This window comes from Arvicola amphibius, chromosome 12 (assembly GCF_903992535.2).
Source record: "Arvicola amphibius chromosome 12, mArvAmp1.2, whole genome shotgun sequence".
NCBI lineage: Eukaryota > Metazoa > Chordata > Mammalia > Rodentia > Cricetidae > Arvicola > Arvicola amphibius.
In genome coordinates, this window is record NC_052058.2 from 91956658 (window position 1) to 91970537 (window position 13880).

Here is a 13880-nt window from a genome sequence, read left to right on the forward strand (position 1 = left end):
AAGGCACAAGAGTTGTTTGTATATTACCATAAACCCCATATACAAGGGGCGGTATTGGCAGAATACTGACCTTCAAGGATATGATGGGCATTGACATTCTAACTAACATTAACATTCTAACTGCATGACATTCTAAAACCTCTAGACAACATACTATTGAAACGCCTTATTTATTTTTATTCTTATGAGAACAGTCTTGCTATGCAGTCCAGGTTGGCTTCGGAATGGACATCTGTTATAATCGTCATTGTCAACTGGATTTGGACTCACTTAGGAGATATAAGCTTTGGGCTATCTGTGAGGTGGTTTTCAGAGTTTAAGAGAAGAGGGAAGAGTCACTCTGAATGTGGGTGACACCATCCTTACAGTCCGGGAGTCCACACTGAATAGAAAAGGGGAAGGCTACAATGTCTTTTCTGTCAAATGGTTAAACAGTGCGAAAAGAAATATTTTTTTTCTTTGAAGTTGTTTTCTGTCAAGTATTTAATCACAGCCACAAGTAACTAATCCACCATCCTTCTGTCTCAGCATTAATATTGCTGAGATCATAGGCCATGTCTAGTCCATGGCCACTTTTTTTTATTTTTTGTTGGTGTGTTGGTTTTTGTTGTTGTTGTTGCTTGTTTGTTTGTTATCGAGATAGAGTTTCTCTGTGTGTAACCCTGACAATCCTGGTACTCATTATGTAGATCAGGCTGGCCTCCAATTCACAGAGAACTGCTTGTCCCTGCCTCCCAAGAACTGGGGATGGATTGAAGGCATGTGCCACCACAGTCCCGCCCATGGTCACTTTTTGAACACTTACTTTCTAGCTTCTTTTTCTACAGTAATACAAAAGAGGCAAGTATTGGTTTCATTTCCATTGCTATTTGAGAATGTCTTAAAAGATATAGCAATTTGAGGTTGTTTGACATTGAAAATAAATGTATTTATTATATTTATGTTATATTTATACTTATAAATATATTTATTATATGTAATACTTTCATCACATTATATGCTTTTTCTTAAATAAGATCTGAGAATTTATGTGACTTAACGTTGCATAAGTAATTACATTTTCCACATCAAATTTCCCTACCTGCATCTGACAGTCTTTAAGGGACTAAGGAGGTAATAATAAAGACACTTTTTTATATTTTACCTAAAAATAGCTAACAAATTACAACTCAGAGTTTGTTTCTTTCAGCCAGTTTAAAAAACTGAAACATACTGATTACCTCCTTTTTTTTTTTTTTTTCTTTTTTCTTTTTTTGGTTTTTCGAGACAGGGTTTCTCTGCAGCTTTCTGTCAGAGCCTGTCCTGGAACTAGCTCTTGTAGACCAGGCTGGCCTCGAACTCACAGAGATCCGCCTGCCTCTGCCTCCCGAGTGCTGGGATTAAAGGCGTGCGCCACCACCGCCCGGCCTGATTACCTCCTTATATAGGACACCATTCTCCAGAACTAATAATGGATATTTCACTTTATTTTTTTTCTCTCCTCTCTTCATTGCTAGGAACAAAATTCAGGGTCTTATGTATGGTAGGCAAGCATGCTCCTACAACTCCAGCTGTGTGAACTTACTAAAATTCAACCTGCTGTCAGGTAGGACTTTGAGTTTTCACAATAAAGAAATGGTAGATGAGACAGATTCGTTTAACTTGGTTGAAACATTGTGCAATGTAGTCATGTATTGAAGACATACGGGAGTCCATTAATATATACAACTTTATGCTTTTATATATCATTTAAAAATAACTTAGGCTCAGGGTATAACTAAGTGGCAGGATTGAAGTCCTGGGTGCCACCCCCAGGATGGCATGAACTGAATGGAGTGTCACACAACTATAATCCCAGCTCTTGGGAAGGTTAAGGTAAGAAGCTCACAAGGTCAAGGTTATTCTTGCTTGTAGGCAAAGACTGCTTGTTCATTTCTCGGCTGCCCAGACCCAAAATAATCACACAGAAACTATATTAATTACAACACTGCTTGGCCAATTAGCTTATGCATACTTCTAGCTAACTCTTACATCTTAAATCAGCCCATTCCTATATTTTGTATTTTAACACAAGGCTCGTGGTTTACCAGTAAGGTGGGCCAGTGTCTTTCTCCTTCAGTGGCTACATGGCATCTCTCTGACTCCGCCTACTTTCTCCCAGCATTCAATTTAGTCCCATCCCCCACCACCACCGCTGCCCGCCTAGCTCTATTCTGCTCTGTCACAGGCCAAAGAGCTTATTTATTAACCAATGATAGTAAAACGTATTCACAGCATACAGCAGGGAATCCCACATCACTTGCTAAATAGTAAGTTTGAAGCCAACCTGGAATATTCAAAAGACATTATGTCTCAAAATAATGAAAGGTTCCATGTCTTACTCGAAACAGCATTTTATTTTGATTTGTATGCATGGATTTATAAATTTTTGTTTGGTTTTTGAGATAGAGAATATGTAGTCCTAGCTTTTCTGGATCAAGCTTGAAAGGTCCAAAAATAAGAATATAAAAATATAGATTCCAGAAATAGAAGTGCAGAAATAAAGAACTATAAAGTTGTACGCCTAGAAGAATGAGAACAGACTGTCAACAGCTTTCTTAGTAGTTTAAGGATTAACCATTAACAGTGGGTTACTCTGTTTTACAACCCATAGCTCTATTTAGAAGGCCAAAGCATCTCTCTGCAAATTGAGAGCTAGCCTACAGATATGAGCTGAGTCAACTTTTAGGAAATAGATATATGACCCCTGGGTTACACATTATCCCTGCTATGTAAAACTGGCAGTATCAAAGGGGAGAGCACAGGGCTTCAGTAAATACCACCTGGAAGTACCAAGAAAGACAATAGATTAAGTACAAACACTAGTTTAACTGAAAAACTCTTGTTAATGGAGATTGTAAAGTAAGGCAATCTGTATCTGAGTTTTACCTTAGGATTGTAAAAATTTCTTTGTTTAGATCTAATGCTTGGTGCCTCTACTATAAAAAGGTGGATTCAAAAACTGGCCTTTGACACAGCTTACAAAATCCATCTCTGTCTGTGGTCTCAGCTAGCTAGCTGATAAGCTTTTTTGGCCCATGGATTTTTTTTTACTTTATATTTTTTTAATTTTGCCCTGGATTCTGGTTCCTGGAATAAAGTTTGCTTCTGGTTTATTAGACTTTGGTGGTCTGCCCCCATCGTTGTGTGATCCCCCTGGACCCAACAGAGCTCATTATGTAGATCAGGCTGGCCTTGAACTCATAGAAATCCTTCTGCCTCTACCTCCCAGGTGATGGAATTAAAGGCATGCACCATCGTGGCAGGCCATACTTAATAATTTATATGAAAATCATGCAAAGAAAAATATTCCTGTTCTTTTTCTCTTGTGTGAGAGAGGTATAAATAAAGGTGTCTATATGGAATAAATTCAGCTTGCCTACAGGCCAGTAAGAAAATAACTTGATAACTGTGTGAGGTTTGTAGATGCATAAGAAATAAAAACGGAAGAAAAAGTCATTTGCATTTGTCCTACCTAACTTCATTCAAAAATCAAGGTTTCTTATGTAAACCACTTTGACATTCCTCTTCTGCTTCAGTACCTGATAAGAGCAACAATATAAAGCAGTTAGTGGCAAGATGTGGGGCAGTAACAAGGAGTTAAGCCAGAAAACAGCCAGCTGAGGTCATGGATGCCTCCATTACAATCAGTATAAACCTGCACAAGTTCCCGAACCTTTCTGACAGTTCAGTTGCCTCACTAGACAATTGTCGCCACGAGGGGACCTGCTCTTCAGAGAAACCCTGTATGTGCTTAGCAAGTACTTGGTAATTCACAGATGTTAGCTATTGTCTTGGAATGCCTGCCCAAATCATGTTTAAGAAAACTACACACGTACTTTACAGAATTCAAAGATTTTGTTTTGCTAGATCATTCCTAAATTTAATCATTGGACAAATCTTGTTGAGAAATGCTTTAGTGCTGTGGAGGAGGTATTAGTAGACTAAAGCTACAGACAATCTATCTCAAGGATTACATTCCAAAGTGTAGCAAAACATTAAGCAATGAATTGGCCAATTACTTTTATAATTGCCACTGTAATGAAAGCTGAGAAAAACTTCAGGATATTATTAATTTACATTAAATCATTAATTATCATTTATCAGAAGTAGCCTCATGTAAATCGAGCAGTGGTGGCGCATGCCTTTAATCCCAGCACTCGGGAGACAGGGGCAGGTGGATCTCTGTGAGTTCGAGGCCAGCCTGGTATACAAGAGCTAGTTCCAGGACAGGCTCCAAAAACACTACAGAGACTACAGAGAAACCCTGTCAAAAAAAAAAAAAAAAGCCTCTCGTGAAACTGAAATGGATCAATTGAAGGAAGTAGTGTTTAAATATGAATTAAGGGGCTTTATGGAGAGAGAGAAGCTCACTATTTCAAGACACACATTATTCTTGCAGAGGACTTGAGTTCAGTTCCAGTTATCAGTATTAGGTGGCTCACCACAGCCTGTAACTCCAGCTGCAGGGGATCTCATAGCCTCCTTTGGCTTCTGCATACATGTATACATAACAAATATACACATATGTAATTGAGATAAATCTTTTTTTTTTCTGAGCTAAATTGACTGGAAAATGCCAGGTGGGAAGAATAAATGTTTTAGGCAGAAGTTGAATACAGAAAAAAATCCTCAAACCTTTGTGCTCTGAATGCCGACTTGTTTTGTGTGTGTATACTTTTGTGAGCATGTGTGTGGAAGCTCATTCCCCAAGAACCATTCACATTATCTGTTGGGGACAGGATCTCTTACAGGCATGAGTTTGCCAAGTAGACCAGGCTGGGTGACCAACAAGGCCCAGGGATCTGCGTGTCTCAGCCTCCTCCCCAGCACTGACATTACAAATCATCAGGGTTTTGCTTGCTTGTTTGTTTGTCATCCCCACCCCAGTCAGGGTTGTTTTTTTTTTTTTTTTTTCAAGAGCCTTTGGAGTCTAGCCCTAAGACCCTCTTCAGGGTTCAGACTGGATGCTACAACAAATGAAATGAACTTTTCCCCCTTAGGTTAGCTAAGGGGAAACAAACAAATTCTTTCACGCTGTGCTTTTCTGAACCGGTCTCTTTATTGCTCTACTTTTATTCTAATTCTCCTGCCCTAATTTTAATTCCTCCTAGCTTCTTCTCCTTTAGCCTCCAAACTTTCTTTCTTCCAGGAGGCTTTGGAGCAATAATAAAAAATTGCAAGAGTGACCTCTCATTGGTCAAAAGCCCATTCCTAGGGTAAGTGAATAAGGAGCCAAGCCATTTACTGTGGAAACATAAGGGTTTCCAGATCGAAAAGGGAGGAGGTACAGTGCCCAGTGAGGCATAGGTCTATTGTCAGCAGACTTGGCAAGTAAAGAATTGGGATGCTTTTCTTAGGGTGCTTTGTGTAGCAACCTGGTTAGACATCAGGACTCTGACCCTGTGCATAGCTGTAAAGTGGAAAGTTTCTGTACTCCAATAAGCCTCTTTGCCGAAGCAGCAATACGAATAAAGCTAAATCAATCCGAATTAGAAAAAGCCCAGGTTGATGGATAGTGGTGGTGCACACTTTTAATCCCAGCACCCAGGAGGCAGAGACAGGCAGATTTCTGTTAGTTCAAGGCCAGCCTGGTCCACAAAATGAGTCCCAGGACAGGCTCCAAAGCTACAAAGAAACCCTATCTCAAAAACCAAACCAAAACAAAAAGATTTAAAAAGGTCAAGGTTTAATGAGTAAAAAGATTACTCCCAGATGATTTTCCAGCGCTCCTCCCCCCACCCCCATCCCGAGAAGAGACGGAAAAGAGAGACAAAAAAACCACATTGTCTATGTTCTGGGGAACAGTTTAAACACTCTGTGGGAGTGGTCTTGAGCATCTCTATGCAATGAGTCATCATTTGGTGAAATTTCTGAGATGAGGCAGGGTTTGGAGAGAGATGGGAGAGTAGGTTTAGGGTGGAGCTTCTACCAAAACATTTCAGTTTCTTTGGGTATATGGATGCCAAGGGCCGGGATGGAGCTTCCACCAGAATATAAAAACTTTTTTATTGATTTTTATTGAGTTCTACATCTTTCTCTGCTCCCCTCCCTGCCATTTGCATCCCCTTTAACCCTCTCCCAAGGTGCCCAAGCTCCACATTTACTTAGGAGATCTTGTCTTTTTCTATTCCCCATGTACATTAGATCGGTGTATGTCTCTCTTAGGGTCCTCATTGTATGAGTTCTCTGGGATTGTGATTTGTAGGCTGGTTATCTTTGCTTTATGTTTAAAAACCACTTATGAGTGAGTACATATGAAAATTGTCTTTCTGGGTCTGAGAGATACCTCACTCAAAATGATGTTTTCTAGCTCCATCCATTTGCCTGAAAATTCCAAGATGTCATTATTTTTTTCTGTTATGTAGTACTCCATTGTGTAAATGTACGACATTTTCCTTATCCATTATTTAATCAAGAGGCATTTAGTTGTTTCCTGGTTCTGGCTATGACAAACAAAGCTGCTATGAACATAGTTGAGCACACGTCTTTGTGGCACGATTGAGCATCCTTTGGATATAGACCCAAAAGTGGTATTACTGTCTTCAGGAAGGTTGTTTCCTAATTTTCTGAGAAATCACCACACTGATGTCCAATGGTGCTGTACCATCTTGCACTCCCACCAGCAATGCAGAAGTGTTCCCTTTTCCCCACAACCTCTCCAGCATAAGTTGTCATCAGTGGTTTTGATCTTGGCCATTCTTACTGGTGTAAGATGGAATCTCAGAGTTGTTTTGATTTGCATTTCTCTGATGACTAAGGGTGTTGAACATTTCCTCAAGTGTCTTTCAGCCATTTTAGATTCCTCTGTTGAGAGTTCTCTATTTAGGTCTGTACTCCATTTTTTAAATTGGATTATGTGTTCTTTTGGTGTCCAATTTCTTGAGTTCTTTGTATATTTTGGAGATCAGACCTGTCTGAAGTGAGGTTAGTGAAGATCTTTTCCCATTCTGTAGGCTGTCATTTTGTCTTGTTGACTGCGTCCTTTGCTTTACAGAAGCTTTTCAGTTTCAGGAGGTCCCATTTATTGTTTCTCTCAGTGTCTGTGCTGCTAGGGTTATATTTAGGAAGTGGTTCCCTGTGCCAATGTGCTCAAGTGTACTTCCCACCTTCTCTTTTATAAGGTTCAGTGTGGCTGGCTTTATGTTGAGGTCTTTGATCCAACTGGACTTGAGTTTTGTGCATGGTGATAGATATGGGTCTATTTTCATTCTTCTACATGTTGATATCCAGTTATGCAAACACCATTTGTTAAATATGCTTTCTTTTTCCATTTGATATTTTTTGCTTCTTTGTCAAAAATCATGTGTTTGAAAGTGTGTGGATTAATATCCAGATCTTCAATTCGGTTCCATTGGTCCTCCTGGTGGTTCTTATACCAATATCAGGCTGTTTTCAGTATTTTAGCTCTGTAGTAGAGTTTGAAGTCAGAGATTGTGATACCTCCAGAAGTTCTTTTATTGTACAGGATTCTTTTGGCTATCCTGGATTTTTTGCTTTTCAATATGAAGTTGAGTATTGTTCTTTTGAGATCTATGAAGAATTTTGCTGGAATTTTGCTGGGCATTGCGTTGAATCTGTAGATTGCTTTTGGTTAGATTGCCATTTTTACTATGTTAATTCTGCCTAAATAAGAGCATGGGAGATATTTCCACTTTCTGCTGTTTTCTTCAATTTATTTCTTTAAAGATTTTAAGTTCTTGTCATGCAAGTCGTCCACTTGTTTGGTTAGAGTTCCTCAGAGATATTTTACGCTATTTGTGGCTATTGTGAAGGGTGTTGATTCTCTGATTTCTTCCCCAGCCCTTTTATCATCTGTGGACAGGAGGGCTACTGATATTTTTGAGTTAATCTTGTATCCTGCTACATTGATGAAAGTGTTTATGAGTTTTAGAAGTTCCTTGGTAGAATTTTTGGGATCACTTATGTAAACTATCATATCATCAGCAAATAGAGTTTTACTTCTTCTTTTCCATCTTGTATCCCCTTGATCTCCTTTTGGTGTCTTTTTAAAAAAATATTTATTTATTTATTTATTATATATACAGTATTCTGTCTGTGTGTATGCCTGCAAGCCAGAAGAGGGCACCAGACCCCATTACAGATGGTTGTGAGCCACCATGTGGTTGCTGGGAATTGAACTCAGGACCTTTGGAAGAGCAGGCAATGCTCTTAACCTCTGAGCCATCTCTCCAGCCCCTCCTTTTGGTGTCTTATTGCTCTAGTTAGGACCTCAAGAACTATATTGAATAGATATGGAGAGAGTGGACAACCTTGTCTTGTTCCTGATTTCAGTGGGATCACTTTGAGTTTCTCTCCATTTAGTTTGATGTTGGCTGTTGGCTTGCTGTATATTGCCTTTGTTATGTTTAGGCATGTTCCTTGTATCCCTGATCTCTCCAAGACCTTTATCATCGGGGGAGGAGGAGGGGAGGAGATGGCAATTTTTAATAAAAAATAAATAAACTGGAAAAAAAACCCTTTATCATGAAGGGCTGTTGTATTTTGTCAAATTCTTTTTCAGCATCTAATGAGATGATCTAGTAGTTTTTATTTTTCAGTTTGCTTATATGGTGGATTACATTGACAGATTTTCTTATGTTGAACCATCCCTGCATCTCTGGGATGAAGCCAACTTGATCGTGGTGGATGATGGTTCTGATGTGTTCTTGGATTTGATGTGTCAGTATTTTATTTAGTATTTTTGCATCAATGTTCATGAGTGAGATTGGCCTGTAATTCTCTTTCTTAGTAATGTGTTTCTGTGGTTAGGATATCAGGGTAAGTGGAGCCTCATAAAAAGAGCGTGGCAATGTTCCTTCTGTTTCTATTTTGAGGCACAATTTGAGGAGTATTGGTGTTAGTTCTTCTTTGAAAATTTTGTATAATTCTGAGCTGAAATCATCTGGTCCTGGGCTTTTTTTGGTTGGGAGACTTTTGATGACTGCTTCTATTTCTTTAGCAGTTATAGGTCTGTTTAATTTGCTTACCTGGTCTTGATTTAATTTGGTAAGTGATATTTATCCAGAAAGTTGCCCATTTTCTTTAACTTTTCCAAGTTTGTGGAGTACAAGTTTTTGAAATATGACCTGATGATTCTTTGTATTTTCTCTGTGTCTGTTTTGTGCCCATTTTCATTTCTGATTTTGTTAATTTGGATATTCTCTCACTGCCTTTTGGTTAGTTTGGATAAAGGTTTGTCTATTTTATTGATTTTCTCAAAGAACCAACTCTTTGTCTCATTGATTCTTTGTGTTGTGTTCTTTGTTTCTATTTTGTTGATTTCTGCTCTTGATTTGATTATTTCCTGCCATCTGGTTCTCTTAGGTGAGTTTGCTTCTTTTTGTTCTAAAGTTTTCAAATGTTCTGTTAATTCACTAGTGTGGGATTTTTTTTCCAGCTTCTTTATATAGGCATTTAGTGCTATGAACTTTCCTTTTAACACTGCTTTTATTGTGTCCTATAAACTTGGGTATGTTGTGTGGCCATTTTCATTAAATTTTAGGAAGTCTTTAATCTCTCCCTTTATTTCTTCATTAACCCATTGATGATTCATGTGAGCATTATTTAATTTCCATGTGTTTGTGGGCTTTCTGGAACTAGTATTGCTATTGAAATACAGTTTTAAACCATGGTGATCTGATAAGGTACATTGGGTTATTACAATTTCTTTTGTATCTTTTGAGGTTTGTTTTTTTACCAAGTATGTGGTCAATTTTTGAAAAGGTTCCATGAGGAGCTGAGAAGAAGGTATATTCCTTTCTGTTTGGATGGAATATTCTATAGATGTTTGTTTTGTCCATTTGAGTCATAACTATCCTTATTTCTCTGTTAATTTTTGGTCTGACTGACCTGTCCAGTGGTGAGAGTGGAGTGTTGAATTCTCCCACTGTTAGTGTGTGGAGTTTAATATGATTTCAGCTTTAGAAGTGTTTCTTTGACATTTGAGGGTGTCCTTGTATTTGGGGCATAGATGTTCAGCATTGAGATTTTTTTTTCTTGATGGATTTTTCCTGTGACTAATATGAAATGTCCTTCTTTGTCTCTTTTGATTGAATTTAAAGTCTATTTTGTTAGATATTAGGATTGCTACACCCACTTGTTTCTTAGGTCCATTTGATTGGAAATTTTTCCCAACCCTTTACTCTGAGGCCATGTCTGTCTTTGAGGTTGTGGTATGTTTTTTTTTGTATGCAGAAGAAAGGATGTATTCCTTCTGTTAGCCTGTGTTTTTTTTTTTATAGCTGAGTTGAGTCCATTTATATTAAGGGATATTAATGGCCTGTGATTGCTACCTCCTGTTTATTTAGTTTTCATTGTTGGTGATGTTAATTTGTATTCTTCCCTTCTTCTGGATTTGCTGCTGTGAGATCATCAATTGTCTGTGTTTTTGTTGATGTAGTCAACTTCCTATTACTTTGTGTAGGGCTGGGTTTGTGTCTAGGTACTGGTTAAATCTGGTTTTGTCATGGACTATCTTGTTTTGTCCTTCTATGTTGATTGAAAGTTTTGCTGGGTTTAGTAGTCTGGGCTGGCATCCGTGGTTTCTTAATGTCTGAATAACACTTGATCACGACCTTCAGGCTTTCATTGTCTCCAATGAGAAGTCAGGTGTACTTCTGATAGGTCTACCTTTATATGTTACTTGGCCTTTGTCCTTTGCAGCTCTTAATATTCTTTCTTTACTCTGTATGTTTAGTGTTTTGATTATTATGTGGCAAGAGGATGTTTTTTTGGATCCAGTCTATTTGGTGTTCTCTAAGCTTCATGTATCTTCATAGGCATATCTTTCTTTAGGTAGGGAAAATTTTCTTCTATGACTTTGTTAAATATATTTTCTGTACTTTTAAGTTGAACTTCTTCTTCTTCTATTCCTATTATTCTTAGGTTTTGTCTTTTCATGGTTTCCCATATTTCCTGGATATTTTGTTAAGCTTTTGTTAGATTTAATGCCTTCTTTGATGAGTCTATTTCCTCTATTGGATCTTCAGCACTTGAGATTCTCTCCTACATTTCTTGTATTCTGTTGTTTGTTTGCATTTGTGTTTCCTGATCGTTTTCTCATGATTTCTGTTTCTATAATTCCCCCAGCTTGTGTTTCCTTTATTGTCTCTATTTCAGTTTTCAGGTCTTGAATAGCTTCTTTCATATGTTTCACTGCTTTTTCTTCATTTTCTTTAAGGGATTTATTGATGTCTTCCAATTTTTTTTTTGTCTTTTCCTCCATTTCTTTGAGGGAATTTCTCATTTCCTCTTTAAGGGTCTCAAACATTCTCCTTAAGTTATTTTTTAGGTCATTTTGTTCTGTTTCATCTATATTTGGTTGTTCAAGTCTTACTGTTGTAGGGTTTCTAGATTTTACTGTCATGTTGCTCTTTGTGGTGTGTGTGTTCTTACCTTGTCTACTCATGTTTTCCTCTAATTGCTGTGACTCTCGTGATTAATCTTCTAGGTGCCAGTGAAGCCAAAGCTCAAATGGTTGTTCCTCGTCATACAGTCAGTGCCACAGCAAAACATAAAATTAAAATTTATGATTTATTTACAAAACATCATTAATCTAGTTTGAACTTGCTCTGAGGTAAAAGTGAGCTAATTGTGTGCAATTAGTTTGAGCAAAAGGAACAAAAAAGGCTTTTGAGTGTTTACAGTCCTAATGGGACAAATAGATGTACTTATGAAACATGTCATTATATATATTCTATATATTAAAATTATATAGCTAAAAGAAAAGTCATCTTCTTGACCATCCATAGATATGTGTCCATAAGATTGAGATGTAGGGGCTGGAGAGATGGCTCAGCGGTTAAGAGCATTGCCTGCTCTTTCAAAGGTCCTGAGTTCAATTCCCAGCAACCACATGGTGGCTCACAACCATCTGTAATGGGCTCTGGTGCCCTCTTCTGGCCTGCAGGCATACACACAGACAGAATATTGTATACATAATAAATTAATAAATAAATATTTAAAAAAAAAGATTGAGATGTAATCGTGAGATTACATATATACATCACATGAGATTATACACTGCAGTGCAGGTATTGGGAGACATCAAGCTGATTTAGCAAACATGAGTTTCCAGAATTGATGGTCCTGCAGTCCTTGCCTGGACAGGATTAACCTCCATCAGAGTCACTCTTCTGGTGGGTTGACATCTAAATTATCAATTGCCATATGCTGTTTATTTCCACGGCCTCCAACAGTTTTTCCCTGTGCAGCTTTGGCTGTCCTGGAACTCGCTCTGTAGACCAAATTTACAAAGATCTGTCTGCCTCTGCTGGGATTAAAATGGGTTCTGGGGGTCAAATTCAGTTCATTATGCTTGTACAGCAAAAACACTTTATGCACTATTTCGCCCACCTGCCAAAGGTGCAGTTTTCTTCTCTGCAAATGAATGCAACAGAAGAGTAAAAAGGGTTGTGGATACAAGGGGCTCTGCTCTGTACAGTCAGCTAAGAACTCAGGATTTCCCACTTTTGTAGTGTTCTGTAAATGTCTATTAGCTGTCTACCTGTGACTTGCTACTTCTTCAGAGGGCTTGGAGACCTTGGGAGCAATGTAAATTCAATTGCTTTAAATGGCTTGGGATTCTGTACTGTGTGAGACCCTCAAATGGCACTACTAATTACTAGTTTCAACCTCCACTTTTACCAGTGGCCCAGAGACACTTGGAAGCATCTCACCTAGTTGCATGAGATTAGAACAGTCTGGCCATGTGCTAGAATTTAAAGGCCACACTATATCTCAGTTTGGTGTAGAAAAAAAAATCTCTGCCACAAACTAGAAGAATTCCAGTTTTAAGCAGATACCACTGTATAGAACCCTGGAGACAGAACATGTCATGCAAAACATGGGGAACATGGCATAATTCAGTTTAAACAAAGCCTTAGCAGGAAGAGGGCACGTACCAGACCAGGAAAGTAAAACCCAGTGTGGTGGTGCACATCTGTAATACCTGTACTTGGGAAGTAGAGACAGAAATACTGGGAGTCTAGTTATCCTTAGTTACATGAGTTCAAGGCCAGCCTGGGCTTCATGAAACAGTATCAAAAATAGCAACAAAAGGTCAGGAGGGGACCAAGGGCCCTAGCTGGCAAGACCTAGGAGGATGTTTAAAATTTTTAAAAATAATATATGTGCTTGTGTTTTTGGGTGTATGCGTTAAGTGCCCACACAGTTCAGACGAGGGCTACACGTTCCCTTGGAGCACTGGACATAATCCCATCACTCAAGAGGTGAATCTCTATGAATTCAAGACAAGTCTGGCCTACATAGTTTAAGCCCAATCAGGACACATACAGCCTATCTCAAAAAGGCGCATTGGGGTGGGGTTAGAGAGATGGGTTTAGTGATTAGGAATGCTTTCTTTCTTGCAGAGAGCCAGAATTTGATTTCTAGCACCTACATCAGGCAGCACACCACCATCTGCTATCTCTACTTCTAGCCAAGGAATCCAACATCTTCTGACCTCTCTGGGTACCTGCACATAGAAATAACTTTCTCAAATCTGAGGATTGAACCTAGGGTTGTGTGCTTGCTAGCCAAGTGCTCTACTACGGAACTAAATCCCCAGCCCCAAAATTGATCTAAAAAAATAACAAACCCAAAACACAACTCTTGGAGCTGAAGTTACAGGTGTTTGTGAGCTGTCTGGCATGGGTACTGGGAACTGAATTCCAGTTCTTTTGACAGAGCAGCAAACACTCTTAATGACTGAGCAATCATCTCTAGCCCCCTTAGATGATTTGTGTTGATCGAGTTATCATACATGATAAGATTTATGCTGTTGAAAACTTCAGCCTGAGTGTGGAGAGTGCTGGTGAGGGTACTGAGGGCAAACAGAGCCCTGGGGACCCTAGTGCCAT